Source organism: Oncorhynchus kisutch, linkage group LG26, assembly GCF_002021735.2.
Source record: "Oncorhynchus kisutch isolate 150728-3 linkage group LG26, Okis_V2, whole genome shotgun sequence".
Lineage (NCBI taxonomy): Eukaryota > Metazoa > Chordata > Actinopteri > Salmoniformes > Salmonidae > Oncorhynchus > Oncorhynchus kisutch.
The window spans coordinates 35,137,370-35,153,481 of NC_034199.2; the positions used below are offsets into that span (position 1 = coordinate 35,137,370).

The 16,112-nt window shown below is 42.0% G+C and overlaps 1 pseudogene; it reads right to left on the reverse strand.

Annotated features, from left to right (window-relative positions):
* LOC109870738 (low-density lipoprotein receptor-related protein 1B-like) overlaps window positions 1-16,112 on the reverse strand; it is a 332,082-nt pseudogene that overhangs the window by 231,874 nt on the left and 84,096 nt on the right.

The following is a 16,112-nucleotide window of genomic DNA, read 5'->3' on the forward strand; positions in this document are numbered from 1 at the left end:
CAATTTTGTTTCTGGTGTCCTCTGACAGCTCTTTGTTATTGGCCATAGTGGAGTTTGGATTGTGACTGTTTGAGGTTGTGGACAGGTGTCTTTTATACTGATAACAAGTTCAAACGTGTGCCATTCATACAGGTAACAAGTGGAGGACAGAGGAGCCTCTTAAAGAAGTTACAGGTCTGTGAGAGCCAGAAATCTTGCTTGTTTGTAGGTGACCAAATATGGATGAACTCGGCATCTTCAGCTAAATGGAGAGATAGAAGTCCAACAAATGAAAAAACTAATAAGTGCAACTATATTTATGAAGACAATCAATACACACACTAGGATGATTGAAAATGGCTGTATAAATAACACTATAGAGGTCTGGACAAAGATCACCAAAATAAAATGCATCCAAACAGATCTGATCTACCGGTGAGGATTTGAATAGACGGCGACTTTAAGCCAACTATGATAGGTGATACATTTAAATCGTGGGCTGAAGAAGGACTGACCAGGTATCAGATGTTCACGGACAATGGGATAGACACATTTGAGAATATATATATATTTTAAATACAACCAGAAATCTCAAGATGCTTTCTTACTAAAGCAGTGGGGCCGAATGAAATGCTTAATTATGTACTGTACATCCTTTAATTAGAAATATAACAAAGACTTATAACAAGGTAAATGCCTAGAATGTGCTGGGGCACATATATAGAATCCCCAAAGAAGACACAAAAGATGAGAATATTATATCAAATTAAATCAAATCAAATTTTATTTGTCACATACACATGGTTAGCAGATGTTAATGTGAGTGTAGCGAAATGCTTGTGCTTCTAGTTCCGACAATGCAGTAATAACAAACAAGTAATCTAACTAACAATTCCAAAAAACTTATACACAGTGTAAGGGGATAAAGAATATGTACATAAGGATATATGAATGAGTGATGGTACAGAGCAGCATAGGCAAGATACAGTAGATGATATCGAGTACAGTATAACATATGAGATGAGTATGTAAACAAAGTGGCATAGTTAAAGTGGCTAGTGATACATGTATTACATAAGGATGCAGTCGATGATATAGAGTACAATATATACGTATGCATATGAGATGAATAATGTAAGGTAAGTAACATTATATAAGGTAGCATTGTTTAAAGTGGCTAGTGATATATTTACATCATTTCCCATCAATTCCCATTATTAAAGTGGCTGGAGTTGAGTCAGTGTTATTGACAGTGTGTTGGCAGCAGCCACTCAATGTTAGTGGTGGCTGTTTAACAGTCTGATGGCCTTGAGATAGAAGCTGTTTTTCAGTCTCTCGGTCCCAGCTTTTATGCACCTGTACTGACCTCGCCTTCTGGATGACAGCGGGGTGAACAGGCAGTGGCTCGGGTGGTTGATGTCCTTGATGATCTTTATGGCCTTCCTGTAGCATCGGGTGGTGTAGGTGTCCTGGAGGGCAGGTAGTTTGCCCCCGGTGATGCGTTGTGCAGACCTCACTACCCTCTGGAGAGCTTTACGTTTGAGGGCGGTGCAGTTGCCATACCAGGCGGTGATACAGCCCGCCAGGATGCTCTCGATTGTGCATCTGTAGAAGTTTGTGAGTGCTTTTGGTGACAAGCTGAATTTCTTCAGCCTCCTGAGGTTGAAGAGGCGCTGCTGCGCCTTCTTCACGATGCTGTCTGTGTGAGTGGACCAATTCAGTTTGTCTGTGATGTGTATGCCGAGGAACTTAAAACTTGCTACCCTCTCCACTACTGTTCCATCGATGTGGATAGGGGGGTGTTCCCTCTGCTGTTTCCTGAAGTCCACAATCATCTCCTTAGTTTTGTTGACGTTGAGTGTGAGGTTATTTTCCTGACATCACACTCCGAGGGCCCTCACCTCCTCACTGTAGGCCGTCTCGTCGTTGTTGGTAATCAAGCCTACCACTGTTGTGTCGTCCGCAAACATGATGATTGAGTTGGAGGCGTGCGTGGCCACGCAGTCGTGGGTGAACAGGGAGTACAGGAGAGGGCTCAGAACGCACCCTTGTGGGGCCCCAGTGTTGAGGATCAGCGGGGAGGAGATGTTGTTGCCTACCCTCACCACCTGGGGGCGGCCCGTCAGGAAGTCCAGTACCCAGTTGCACAGGGCGGGGTCGAGACCCAGGGTCTCGAGCTTGATGACGAGCTTGGAGGGTACTATGGTGTTGAATGCCGAGCTGTAGTCGATGAACAGCATTCTCACATAGGTATTCCTCTTGTCCAGATGGGTTAGGGCAGTGTGCAGTGTGGTAACCAATTGGGTAGACGAGCTGCAAATAGTAGTAACCCAAGAGGACTGGGAGGACATATCTAGAAACAGGTCCAAGACAACCAACTTTCTACTCTTGAGGGAATACTCTGAAAATGCACTCAAGATTTTTCGTAAGTCCTATAATACAATCAGGACAACTGTGACATCACATCAAGTTGCTGGGTAAATTGGGGAGAGTAGGGTTAACCACACCCACGTGCTATATTCCTCAATCCTCAATCATTTCTGGACCGAAGTATACAAAGTATTGGATGATACGTTTGAACGCTCACTTTCTCTAAATGCAGAACTTATACTGCTGTGAAGAACCCCTCATGCACGGGTCCTCCAATCTGATAATCACCTCTTCAGAATTCTGAGAATAACAGCACTTAAACAGATTACAATAAACTGTCTTAAACCGCTGGCACCACAGAGAAGCAATTGTAAAGAAACAATTCATGAAATGTATTAGTATGGAAATGATAACTCATAGAATAAAACACCAAATTACTATATTGGGAAAAAGAAGGAAAAAATGACAATATATTACGAAATATTTATAGGCCCTAACTGTCACGCACTGATCTGTTTCACATGTCTTTGTGATTGTCTCCACCCACCTCTATTCTCCTTAATGGGAGCAATGATCAGTGCCAATGAATGTTTTACTTCCCTTCTGTCACTTTGGTCCAAACTGGCATTTCAGTCTGTTACTTTCCCATAAGACAAACTCAAAATGTTGTCGTTCCCTTTGTCAACCAAAACAAAGGGTCTCAAAAGGGGTTCTAAAAGACACCCATCATGGATGGCCACTAACGTGTCTCCGAAAAGACAAACTAAAAGAATAACCCCCACCAATTTAGGATAGAGTGTAAAAAGAAAAGGGAGCCAAACACCAAAACTCAGGCTTCTTTCAAACTAATGTTGTTGTCTGATGTGAGGTGTGGCTCTCTCAACATCGCATCTCCAACTGATGCGCTGGTCCTGCGCAAGTGAAACACACACTGTCTAACGAGGTGACTCCAATCAGTTACCTTTATTACCTTTATTTAACCAGGTAGGCAAGTTGAGAACAAGTTCTCATTTACAATTGCGACCTGGCCAAGATAAAGCAAAGCAGTTCGACAGATACAGCGACACAGAGTTACACATGGAGTAAAACAAACATACAGTCAATAATACAGTATAAACAAGTCTATATACAATGTGAGCAAATGAGGTGAGAAGGGAGGTAAAGGCAAAAAAGGCCATGGTGGCAAAGTAAATACAATATAGCAAGTAAAACACTGGAATTGTAGTTTTGCAATGGAAGAATGTGCAAAGTAGAAATAAAAATAATGGGGTGCAAAGGAGCAAAATAAATGAATTAATTAAAATGTAATACAGTTGGGAAAGAGGTAGTTGTTTGGGCTCAATTATAGGTGGGCTATGTACAGGTGCAGTAATCTGTGAGCTGCAGTTGGTGCTTAAAGCTAGTGAGGGAGATAAGTGTTTCCAGTTTCAGAGATGTGTGCTAACCAATGTGCTAACCAACCTCAAAATGGCTAGATAAACTGAAACCTGTAACAAGTCCGTGAGGGGAAATGGCTGAAGAACACTGAGAGAGCAGTATACTCGGTAGCTATTTTGGCCTTCTGCTTTAACAATATGAAAGTCAGGTGAGAGAGACTAATAAAGCAAAAGGTACTATGACTGTTAACTTCTAATGAACAGACTTTCACAGTATCTCCTTTGAAAGGCAGACAGAGAGCCTACATAGAAAGCTGAGGCAGCTCCACTGCGGCAAAGCACCAGTCACTCTGGGGGGTTCTGGGTGGGACCCCAGGGATCCTCCAGGGCTACAAAGACAGAACCAGACCTCTCCTCACTCTACCCCCTTTACCCAGGAGACCATACTGGCTTGGGTGAGACAGACCACACAGGCATCACTTCAATTTATCATCCTGTGAGGGAGAGCCAGGCAACCCCAGGAGACAATTAAGACCCAGATCTCAAACCCCACCGTGACTGGCTGCGATGCGACATAAAGAAGCACTACCATTTAGCACTGAATCTCATTAGGCTAAGGGAAGAGAGAGCTGGTGTCATCAGAACATCTAGCAAGGAGGTATAAATCAAACGTGTCTCGGAGGGGGAATGCGGCAAGGCGCTCGTACACCCGATCGAAATGAGGTGGACCTCTGATTGTGTCTTCAATTTGATCTTCTGCTTTTTTTGTCAACTACACAATGTCTGTGGATTGATCAGGCAAGCTAACAAATGCAAACAAACTTAAAACTCCATTAAGGCCATAATGAATTGCAGCTCCTGACAGGTCAATAGTGGGACATAATCTTCTAATGGACCAGTCTCAACCAGTATTCGTCTTCATCACTGTCTGACTATCTGAGGCTGGGCAATATATACAGATGTAAGATCTTAATTTGACCTGTATTGTCGCAGCAAAATAATCCTGCAATAACAGGATGTGGATGTAGGACACCTAAAACAGAGCAGAACAATGCATTGACATGCAACAGAACCCCCACCCCTGCAAAAATAACAAAGCTTTTAATCTATAACTCAACTGTGGGAGATCCAGGATCTAAGACAGGAGATGTGTGTGTATTCCCCAGCCATCACAGGGTCGTGGAGTGGGCATAATGCCCTACACGCTACATTTACCTGGCCGACACCTTCCATGTGCATGCACACGCACGACTTTGACATGACACAACTTTAAAATTGGTAAACTTAGATTTTTATATCAACAATAACCTTCAATTCATTGCATTTTCATATCTTATCAAAATGAAAAGAAACCAAAAAGTACATTTACTCTGTAAAATGTTCTTTCACATGATCTTTCTCAAAAACGTTTGTATATTGTCCCATACATTAATCTGTAGTCTTCATTTTTTGTTCCTAATAAAACATATTATCATTATTATTATTATTATTATATATTTGTTTTACATTTTGGCGACATCTCTACCGTTCTTCCACGACACACTTTTGTAGTTTTAGGGAACTATTTCATCTACATTATATATTTTCTACATTGATTACATGTTTATGACATAAGGAAAGGAGGGATAGATGTGACACTGACAGATGATATTTTTATGACATAAGGAAAGGAGGGAGACATGACACTGACAGATGACAGATTACATGTTTATGACATAAGGAAAGGAGGGATAGAGGTGACACTGACAGATGACATGTTTATGACATAAGGAAAGGAGGGAGACATGACATTGAAAGATGACAGATGACATGTTTATGACACAAGGAAAGGAGGGAGACATGACACTGACAGATGACAGATGACATGTTTATGACATAAGGAAAGGAGGGAGACATGACACTGACAGATGACAGATTACATGTTTATGACAAAAGGAAAGGAGGGAGACATGACACTGACAGATGACAGATTACATGTTTATGACATAAGGAAAGGAGGGAGAGAGGTAACACTGACAGATGACATGTTTATGACAAAAGGAAAGGAGGGAGACATGACACTGACAGATGACAGATTATATTTTTATGACATAAGTAAATGAGGGATAGATGATGCCACAGACAGATTACATGTTTATGACATAAGGAAAGGAGGGAGACATGACACTGACAGATGACATGTTTATGACAAAAGGAAAGGAGGGAGAGACGTGACACTGACTTTTGCAGGACTGTCCGTCACTCTCCAGACTGAAGCCTGTCCGACATCGACAGGTCCTGGACTTGTAGCTACCGCTCAGCAGACAGATGTGGGAGCATCCCCCTTGCTTTCCATACGGGTCCGTCTCACACGCGTGACTCCTAACTAGAGGACAGGAGGAGTAGAAAAGTCTATTAGACTCATTAAACACAGCTCTAACACAATAATTTGACTGTACTTTATCAAATGATGGAGAATTCTCTCATATTCACACCACGTTGTCACGCCCTGACCTTAGATATCTCTGTTTTCTATTGATTTTGGTTAGGTCAGTGTGTGACTGGGGTAGGTACTTCAGTGTTGTATGTCTAGGGTTTTGTATGTCTAGGGTGGTGGATGTCGAGGGTTGTAGTAGGTCTAGGGGTTTTTGAATTTCTATGTTGGCCTGATATGGTTCCCAATTAGAGACAGCTGTTTATAGTAGCCTCTGATTGGGGATCATATTTAGGCAGCCCTGTTTCCCACTTTCTGGTGTGCGATCTTGTCTACAGTTAGGTGCCTGTGTGCATGCTAGTAGCGTCACGTTTCGTTTGGTTGTTTGTTGTTTTGTTTTGTTTCGGTAAGTTTCAGTTGATAAAAAATATGTGGAACTCTTTTCACGCTGCACCTTGGTCACATCATTTCGACGAACGTGACACACGTTTTTCAAATGTAGGCTACAGATACATTTGACACCTGCATGCATTGCAGTACCCTGACTGGATCAAGTCACAGTGAAGCAGACATCTCCATGAGCTTGTGCGTTACAAGTAATGTGCATACATGCACATGTTACAACTGGAGACCAAATATCCTTTACCTTTTGGCTGAGTGAGTCTGTGGTAAACCCGTATTGCTCCTCTGGAACTCCCTAGGCTGGTAAGTGTCCTGGGTTCTGTGGTGTTAAACCGATGAATCTTGAAGATTTCCATGATATTCCCATTGGAGGGGTCAGAATGAGTGGCATACAGGTAGTTCTCAAAGACAGCTAATCCATGGATGTAGGACACCTAAAACAGAGCAGAACAATGCATTGGCATGCAACAGAACCCCCACCCCTGCAAAAATAACAAAGCTTTTAATCTATAACTCAACTGTGGGAGATCCAGGATCTAAGACAGGAGATGTGTGTGTATTCCCCAGCCATCACAGGGTCGTGGAGTGGGCATAATGCCCTACACGCTACATTTACCCAGCAACACCTTCCATGTGCATGCACACACGACCCCCCCCCCCCCCCCCCCCCCACACACACACACACAGGGTTGGGTGATCATTGTACAGAGAAAGTATGCCTTAACCCACTCGGCCTCACCTCAACCCTGGGGCGGCAAAACATGTGGCAGGAGAAAAAACACAACCAGGAAACCAGTGAACCATCGTGTTCTTCAGAAACACACAGTTTGCTTGAATATTAATATCGTTCAGTTTATTTCCAGTTTATTTCAAGGTTGTGTGATCTATAAACTACAGAGGTTTTTCATATTCTGTTCACAATCACTATACGCCCAGGGTTGACCTGCATATGGTTTCTTTTAATATGATGTTGAAACAGTTTGCTTCAAATATTTTGTCCAAGGCTGTGTGCTTTCTACACAGGTTATCATATAGTATTCACAATTACTATAGACCTATGACTGAACCTGCATATTGTATTGTATTTTTAGTATTGTATTAAATTAACCCTGTGGTGTTGGAGCTGAAATGTAAGTGGAATTTAAAAAATGGATTACGACGCAACACTACATCGTCTGCCAGTAGAAAAAGTCAAATCTGTCTTTCATTTGTCATGGAGACGATATGCAGAGCAACATCTCAGAGGTCTACTGAGGTCACTCATTTATGAACAGAAAGAGGCATCATTATGCTAAGAACACCTGCACACACAATGAGGTGTATTTCATACGCCCTGGCCTCCTTCTTTCCTTCCATCTCCATCGTAGCCTACAATATAAGTCTCCCTCGCATTACAGTAGGTTGCTTTCAAGGGGCATCCTTTTGAATAATATCATCCCCTAATTGTCCATCTCCAAAGTGTAGTACAGGGAGAAGGACTAACCATTTGGGCTATTTGTAAGTGACCTTATCACAGCTTCTCAAGCTCATCCACACTGATTTATCACCATGCAGTGAAATCCATATTCAGGAGATATCCAACCTTAGGTGCATCCCTGGCACCCCATTCCCTAAATAGTGTACTAATGTTGACCAGAGGCTCTCATCAAAAGTAGTACACTATATAGGAAAGAGGGTGACATTTGGGATGTTAAAGCTCTACAGTGACTTGGGCAAGGTAGAATTCATTTTTTAGGTAGAAGAAAGGCATTTATTACTTCACCTGAAATGCCCCCTGAACTGCCCTCTGACCTGCCGTCGCAAGTATAGTTTTGGAAAGCTGTAGTTAACAGTCTGCAAGGAGGAAGATTTTATCATTCTTGTAATGTCTTAGTATGTGTATGTGATCCTTGCAAACATTTAACCCACAACTGTGGCATTGCTAGAGCCACGCTCTTAACAACACTGGACAAACACAGCTCAGATTGTTCCCTCTCAAAATTCATATAAATGTCCTCAGACTCATTTCCCTGCGTGGCGTGTAAACTGTAAACCCAAGAAGACAATCATCAGAAGCAGAGCTCAGCTTAGCCTCACAACGACAACACAATGAGGCTAGACACTCACTTGACTGCCCTGGATGACTGCATGCCTGTTTTTCCCATTGTAATCCACCACTTCAATGTAATCCAAGTAGGCGTCTGCCCAGTACACCAGCTTCTTGGCCAGGTCCAGGGCCACGGCTGTGGGTTGCACTGTCTTGTAATCCACCAGCCTGGTTCGGTTGGTGCCGTCCATGTTACAGCGCTCCACCTTGGATACGTCTCCGTAGTCAGTGAAGAACAGCATCCTACGAGAAGATAATGTGTATAAATAAACTTGTAGAAATATGCCACTGAGTAAACACTTTTATTCAAAGTGACTTAGAGCACAGTGAGTGAATACATAGTAGGTGTATGTGATCATGTAGGCATGTAGTTATTCATGCCTACATTGGTAATGATTCAGAAATATCCACAACACTTTTTGAACACAATTACTGCCAACTACCAAGGACAGTTCTAAATGAACTGGAGTGACTGTATAGAACCTACAGGTTTACAAATGGAAGGAGTTGACAATAAGAAAAAGGGACACGGTACTCAAAACAGATACAAGAAGAATCCTGACGAAACCCATTGCTAATGGTTTAATTGTAGGCATGGTATGAAAAGCAAGCAACCCCACTGAACCTTATCATTGTAAGTCTTATAAGCTGAACTATTAATTTCCTGATTTTACCTATACATGTACAGAGAAGAAAATGGTGTGTCAGGGCCAGTATGGTTTTGTAGTTTTGTATGGCTGTCTAAAATTACCCCCCACGAGTACCCACTGTTAAGCTAGCAGTCTATAGCCAGCTCTTTCCAGGAATCACCTGTTCTACAGTACCTACATGGAAATGTCATCGCTTTAAACTGACCATTAAATGTACATTGCCAATTAACGAATAGAAGGAAGGCCAAATGTATTCACAAATCTGGTGAATAAAAGATACATAAAGAGAGATACAACATAAGTTTCTTCTCCTTTACATTGATATGAATGCAGGAAGAGCTACCTTGATAATGGTTAGGTTTCTATCATGCGTTGCTAATGGTTAGGGTTGTAACATGCCTTGTTAACTTCTTGGATATAGGGGGCGCTCTTTTAATTTATGGATTAAAAAACGTGCCCGTTTTAAGCGCAATATTTTGTCACGAAAAGATGCTCGACTATGCATATAATTGGCAGCTTTGGAAAGAAAACACTCTAACGTTTCCAAAACTGCAAAGATATTATCTGTGAGTGCCACAGAACTCATGCTACAGGCGAAACCAAGATGAAACTTCAACCAGGAAATGGGCAGAATTTTTGAGGCTCTGTTTTCCATTGTCTCCTTATATGGCTGTGAATGCGCCGGGAATGAGCCTGCCCTTTCTATCGTTTCTCCAAGGTGTCTGCAGCATTGTGACGTATTTGTAGGCATATCATTGGAAGATTGGCCATAAGAGACTACATTTACCAGGGGTCCGCCCAGTGTCCTTTGTCTAAATTGGTGCGTAATCTACAAGCTGCACGCAATCATCCAGTGATTGAGAGGAGAGAGGAGGCTTTCAACGAACGATATATCATGAAGAGATATGTGAAAAACACCTTGAGGATTGATTCTAAACAACGTTTACCATGTTTCAGTCGATATTATGGAGTTAATTTGTAAAAAAGTTAGGCGTTTTGATGACTGATTTTTTATTTTTTTGGTAGCCAAACGTGACGCACCAAACGGAGCGATTTCTCCTAAACAAATAATCTTTCAGGAAAAACTGAGCATTTGCTATCTAACTGAGAGTCTCATTGAAAACATCTGAAGTTCTTCAAAGGTAAATTATTTTATTTGAATGATTTTCTGTTTTTTGTGAAAATGTTGCCTGCTGATGCTAACGCTAAATGCTACGCTAGCTATCAATACTGTTACACAAATGCTTGTTTTCCTATGGTTGAGAAGCATATTTTGAAAATCTGAGATGACAGTGTTGTTAACAAAAGGCTAAGTTTGAGAGCTAGCATATTAATTTCATTTCATTTGCGATTTTCATGAATAGTTAATGTTGTGTTATGCTAATGAGCTGCGGGGATAATTACACTCCTGGATACAGGTTTTTTTCGTAGCTAAACGTGATGAACAAAACAGAGCAATTTGTCCTAAACAAATCATCTTTTTGGAAAAACTGAACATTTGCTATCTACCTGAGAGTCTCCTCATTGAAAACATCTGAAGTTCTTCAAAGGTAAATGATTTTATTTGAATGATTTTCTGGTTTTTGTGAAAATGTTGCCTGCTGATGCTAACGCTAAATGCTACGCTAGCTATCAATACTGTTACACAAATGCTTGTTTTGCTATGGTTGAGAAGCATATTTTGAAAATCTGAGATGACAGTGTTGTTAACAAAAGGCTAAGCTTGAGAGCTAGCATATTAATTTCATTTCATTTGCGATATTCATGAATAGTTAACGTTGCGTTATGGTAATGGTAATTGAGGCTGTATTCACGATCCCGGATCCGGGATGGCTCGACGCAAGAAGCGTTCTAACATGCCTTGTTAATGGTTAGGGTTGTAACATGCCTTGCTAATGGTTAAGATTGTAACATGTCTTGCTAATTAAAAAAAAAATAATAATTGTATTTAAACTTTATTTAACCAGGTAGGCTAGTTGAGAGCAAGTTCTCATTTACAACTGCGAACTGGCCAAGATAAGGCCAAGCAGTTTGACACATACGACAACACAGAGTTACACATGGAATAAACAAACATACAGTCAATAACACAGAAGAAAAAAAAGTATAAATACAGTGTGTGCAAATGAGGTAAGATAAGGAAGGTAAGGAAATAAAATAGGCCATAGTGGCGAGGTAATTACAATATAGCAATTAAACACTGGAGTGATAGATGTGCAGAAGATGAATGTGCAAGTAGAGATACTGGGGTGCAAAGGAGCAAAATAAATAAATAAATACAGTACGGGGATGAGGTAGTTGGATGGGCTATTTACAGATGGGCTATGTACAGGTGCAATGATCTGTGAGCTGCTCTGACAGCTGGTGCTTGAAGTTAGTGAGGGAGATAAGTCTCCAGCTTCAGCGATTTTTGTAGTTCGTTCCAGTCATTGGCAGCAGAGAACTGGAAGGAAAGTCAGCATAAGGAGGAATTAGCTTTGGGGGTGACCAGTGAAATATACCTGCTGGAGCGTGTGGGTGCTGCTATGGTGACCAGTGAGCTGAGATAAGACGGGGCTTTACCTAGCAAAGACTTGTAGATGAACTGGAGCCAGTGTGTTTGGCGACGAGTATATCATTTTTCCCATAGGGATTTTACCCTATGACAAACAATGTCAGTATATACTAAGTTATTGCTCACATATACTCTTTAATTATACATCACTAGAAAGCTTAGATTGACAGCTATCCACCAGATACATTTTTGGACAGAACCTTTGACCCTTGACCTCTAGGGTGCATATCAGATTTACTTGAATAAATTGCTTAAAAAAGGAGCGATTTTGACATATTTTTGGGCACACTCTTACCACAATTCTGAGAATAATTTAGAATCTTGACATACACTATATATGCAAAAGTATATAGACCCCCCTTCAAATAAGTGGATTCAGCTATTTCAGCCACACCCATTGCTGACATGTGTATAAAATAGAGCACACAGACATGAAATCTCCATAGACAAACTTTGGCAGTAGAAAGGCCTTACTGAAGAGCTCAACTTTCCAACAAATCTGCCCTGCTAGAGCTGCCCCGGTCAACTGTGCTGTTATTGTGAAGTGGAAATGTCTAATAGCAACAACAGCTCAGCCGCAAAGTGGTAGGCCACACAAACTCACAGGACGCAACACTCACTATCGAGTTCCAAACTGCCTCTGGAATCAACATCAGCACAATAACTATTTGTCCGGAACTTCATGCAATGGGTTTCCATGGTCGAGGAGCCGCCGTCAAGCACAGTATCACCATGCACAATGCCAAGCGTCAACTGGAGTGGTATGAAGCTCGTCGCCATTGGATTCTGGAGCAGTGAAAACACATCCTCTGGAGTGATGAATCACGCTTCACCATCTGGCAGTCCGATGGATATATCTGGGTTTTGGCGGATGCCAGGAGAACGCTACCTGCGCCAATCCATGGTGCCAACTGTAAAAATCTGGTGGAGGAATAATGGTCTGGGGCTGCTCTTCATGGTTCGGGCTCCTTAGTTACAGTGAAGGGAAATCTTAACGCTACAGCATACAGTGACATTCTAGACGATTCTGTGCTTCCAACTTTGTGGCAACAGTTTGGGTAAGGCCCTTTCCTGTTTCAGCATGACAATGCCACTGTGCACAAACCAAGGTCCATATAGAAATGGTTTGTTGAGATCGGTGTGGAAGAGCTTGACTGGCCTGCACAGAGCGTCGAACTTAACCCCATCGAACACCTTTGGGATGAATTGGAAAGCTGACTGCGAGCCAGGCCTAATCGCCATACATCAGTGCCCGACCTCACTAATGCTCTTGTCGCTGAATGGAAGCAAGTCCCCGAAGCAATGCTCCAAAATCTAGAGGATGATGGTCTTTAAACATCCTATCTGAAGTCTATTTTTCTTATCCTTTGTAAATATATCTTGTTACCTTTTACAGTAGTTTTTTAGAACGTCTTTCAAAACGTTTTAGGTTCATACATCCTACAATAAATGACATTGGCATGCCTTTCCTTGGCCCTTTTTATACCGCTACACTTCCAATACATATAATATATCTATAACTATATCTGCACAAGGACACATTTGTCTAGTCCATAGAACAGTTGGGAAAAACGTCCAGGGCTCCTCTTTATGCAGTTGTTCCTCAAAAGAGACAATCTGCACATCTCCACAAATCCTTTCTTCCATAAAAATACAGTGAATGTGATACATTCTCTCTGTTAAATACTACTTTCTTTTTAAAAATAATTGAAAACATAATATGGTGACATTTGGGTTGTACCATGACCTCCATCAAACAGACAATGACTACCAGCACATTATACACCTAATATCTCAAGGTATTGTTGCTTTTGTATTTTTGTGTCCATTAGATGAAATAACCATGAAAGATGGTGTAGATATAGGAACTGAAAAGAGAAGCTGAATCTGCATTCATTTTGTGATTTCAGTGACATAATTCAATTGAAAAGATAACAGTGCGACTACTCTCCACATCTCCAAATCCAAGTGTTTCTATCCAATCATCCAATTCCTCACCCCTTCAATCCTAACTTGGAGACCTACCCTAACCAGAAACCATGGATGGATGGCAGCATTCGTGCAAAACTGAAAGCGCGTCCCCCGCATTTAACCATGGAAAGAGGTCTAGAAATATGGCTGAATATAAACAGTGTAGTTTTTCCATCCTCAAGGCAATTAAACAAGTGAAATGCCAGTAGAGGGACAAGATGGAGTCGCAATTCAACGGCTCAGACACGTGGAGTATGTGGCAGGGTCTACAGGATATCACGGGCCCCAAAAAAAACAGCCATGTCCCGGACATAGACATCACGCTTCCAGACAAACTAAACACCTTCTTCGCCCACTTTGAGGATAATACAGTGAAACCGTCGCAGCTCGCTAACAAAGACTGTGTCCCCCCTATCATTCTCCGTGGTTGATGTGAGTAAAACATTTAAACTTGTTAACCCTCACAAGGCTGCTGGCCAGGACGGCATCCCTAGACGCATCCTCAGAGCATGCGCAGACCAGCTGGCTGGTGTGTTTACGGACATATTTAATCGTTCCCTATCCCGGTCTGTTGTCCCCACATGCTTCAAGATGGCTACCATGGTTCCTGTACCCAAGAAGGCAAATATAACTGAACAAAATGACTATCGCCCCGTAGCACACACTTCTGTCATCATAAAGTGCTTTGAGAGACCAGTCAAGGATCATATCACCTCCACCTTACCGGCCACCCTAGACCCACTTCAGTTCGCATACCGGTATAACAGGTCCACAGATGACGCAATCGGAATCACAATGCATACTGCCCTATCCCATTTGGACAAAAATAATACCTATATAAGAATGTTGTTCATTGACTACAGCTAAGCATTCAACACCATAGTATCCTCCAAGCTCATCATCAAGCTGGATGCCCTGGGTCTCAACCCTGCCCTGTGCAACTGGGTCCAACACTGGGGCCCAACAAGGGTGTGTGCTCAGCTCTCTCCTGTACTCCCTGTTTACACACGACTGCGTGGCCATGCACGCCTCCAACTCAACCATCAAGTTTGCAGACGACATAACAGTAGTGGGCTTGATCACCAACAACGACGAGACAGCCTACAGGGAGGAGGTGAGGGCACTAGAAGTGTAGTGTCAGGAAAACAACCTCTCACTCAACGTCAACGAAACAAAGGAGATGATTGTGGACCTCAGGAAACACCAGAGGGAGCACCCCCCTATCCACATCGAAGGGACAGCAGTGGAGAAGGTGGACATTTTTTTAATTCCTGGGCGTACACATCACCGACAAACATAAATCATTCACCCACACAGACAGTGTGGCGAAGAAGGCACAACAGCACCTCTTCAACCTCAGAGGGCGGAAGAAATTTGGCTTGTCACCCAAAACCCTGAAAAACTTTTACAGATACACAATCGAGAGCATCCTGTCGGGCTGTATCACCGCCTCGTATGGCAACTGCACTGCCCTCAACTGCAAGGCACTGTAGAAGGTGGTGCGATCTGCACAATGTATCACCGGGGGCAAACAACCTGCCCTTCATGACACCTACAGCACCTGATGTCACAGGAAGTCCAAAAAGATCATCAAGGACCACAACCCGAGCTACTTCCTGTTCACACCTATCATCCAGAAGGTGCATAAAAAGCTTGGACCGAGAGAGTGCATCAAAGCTGGGACCGAAAGATTGAAAAACAGATTCTATCTCAAGGCCATCAGACTGCTAAACAGCAATCACTAACTCAGAGAGGCTGCTGCCTACATTGAGACCCAATCACTGGACACTTTAATAAATGGATCACTAGACACTTTAAACAATGCACTCTAAATAATGCCACTTTAAATAATGCCACTTTAATAATGATTACATATCTTACATTACCCATATCACATGTATATACTGTATTTTATACCATTTACTGCACCTTGCCTATGCCGCTCGGCAATCGCTCATCCATATATTTATATGTACATATTCTCATTCACCCCTTTAGATTTGTGTGTATTAGGTAGTTGTTGGGGAATTGTTGGATTACTAGTTAGATATTACTGCACTGTCGTAAATAGAAGCACAAGCATTTCACTACACTCACATTAACATCTGCTAACCATGTGTATGATACAAATACAATTAGATTTGTTTTGATTTGAGGCCTGCACTGCAGAGAACCTACAACATCATACGCTGAGAGAGCTCACTAGGTTTCATATTGTCGAGGATTTATTTATCAACGGGTTTAGAGACTCTAGGCCTGACTAAACTAATAAACATAGTTGTTACTTTAGTTTTTGCTTTTAGCCTAATCA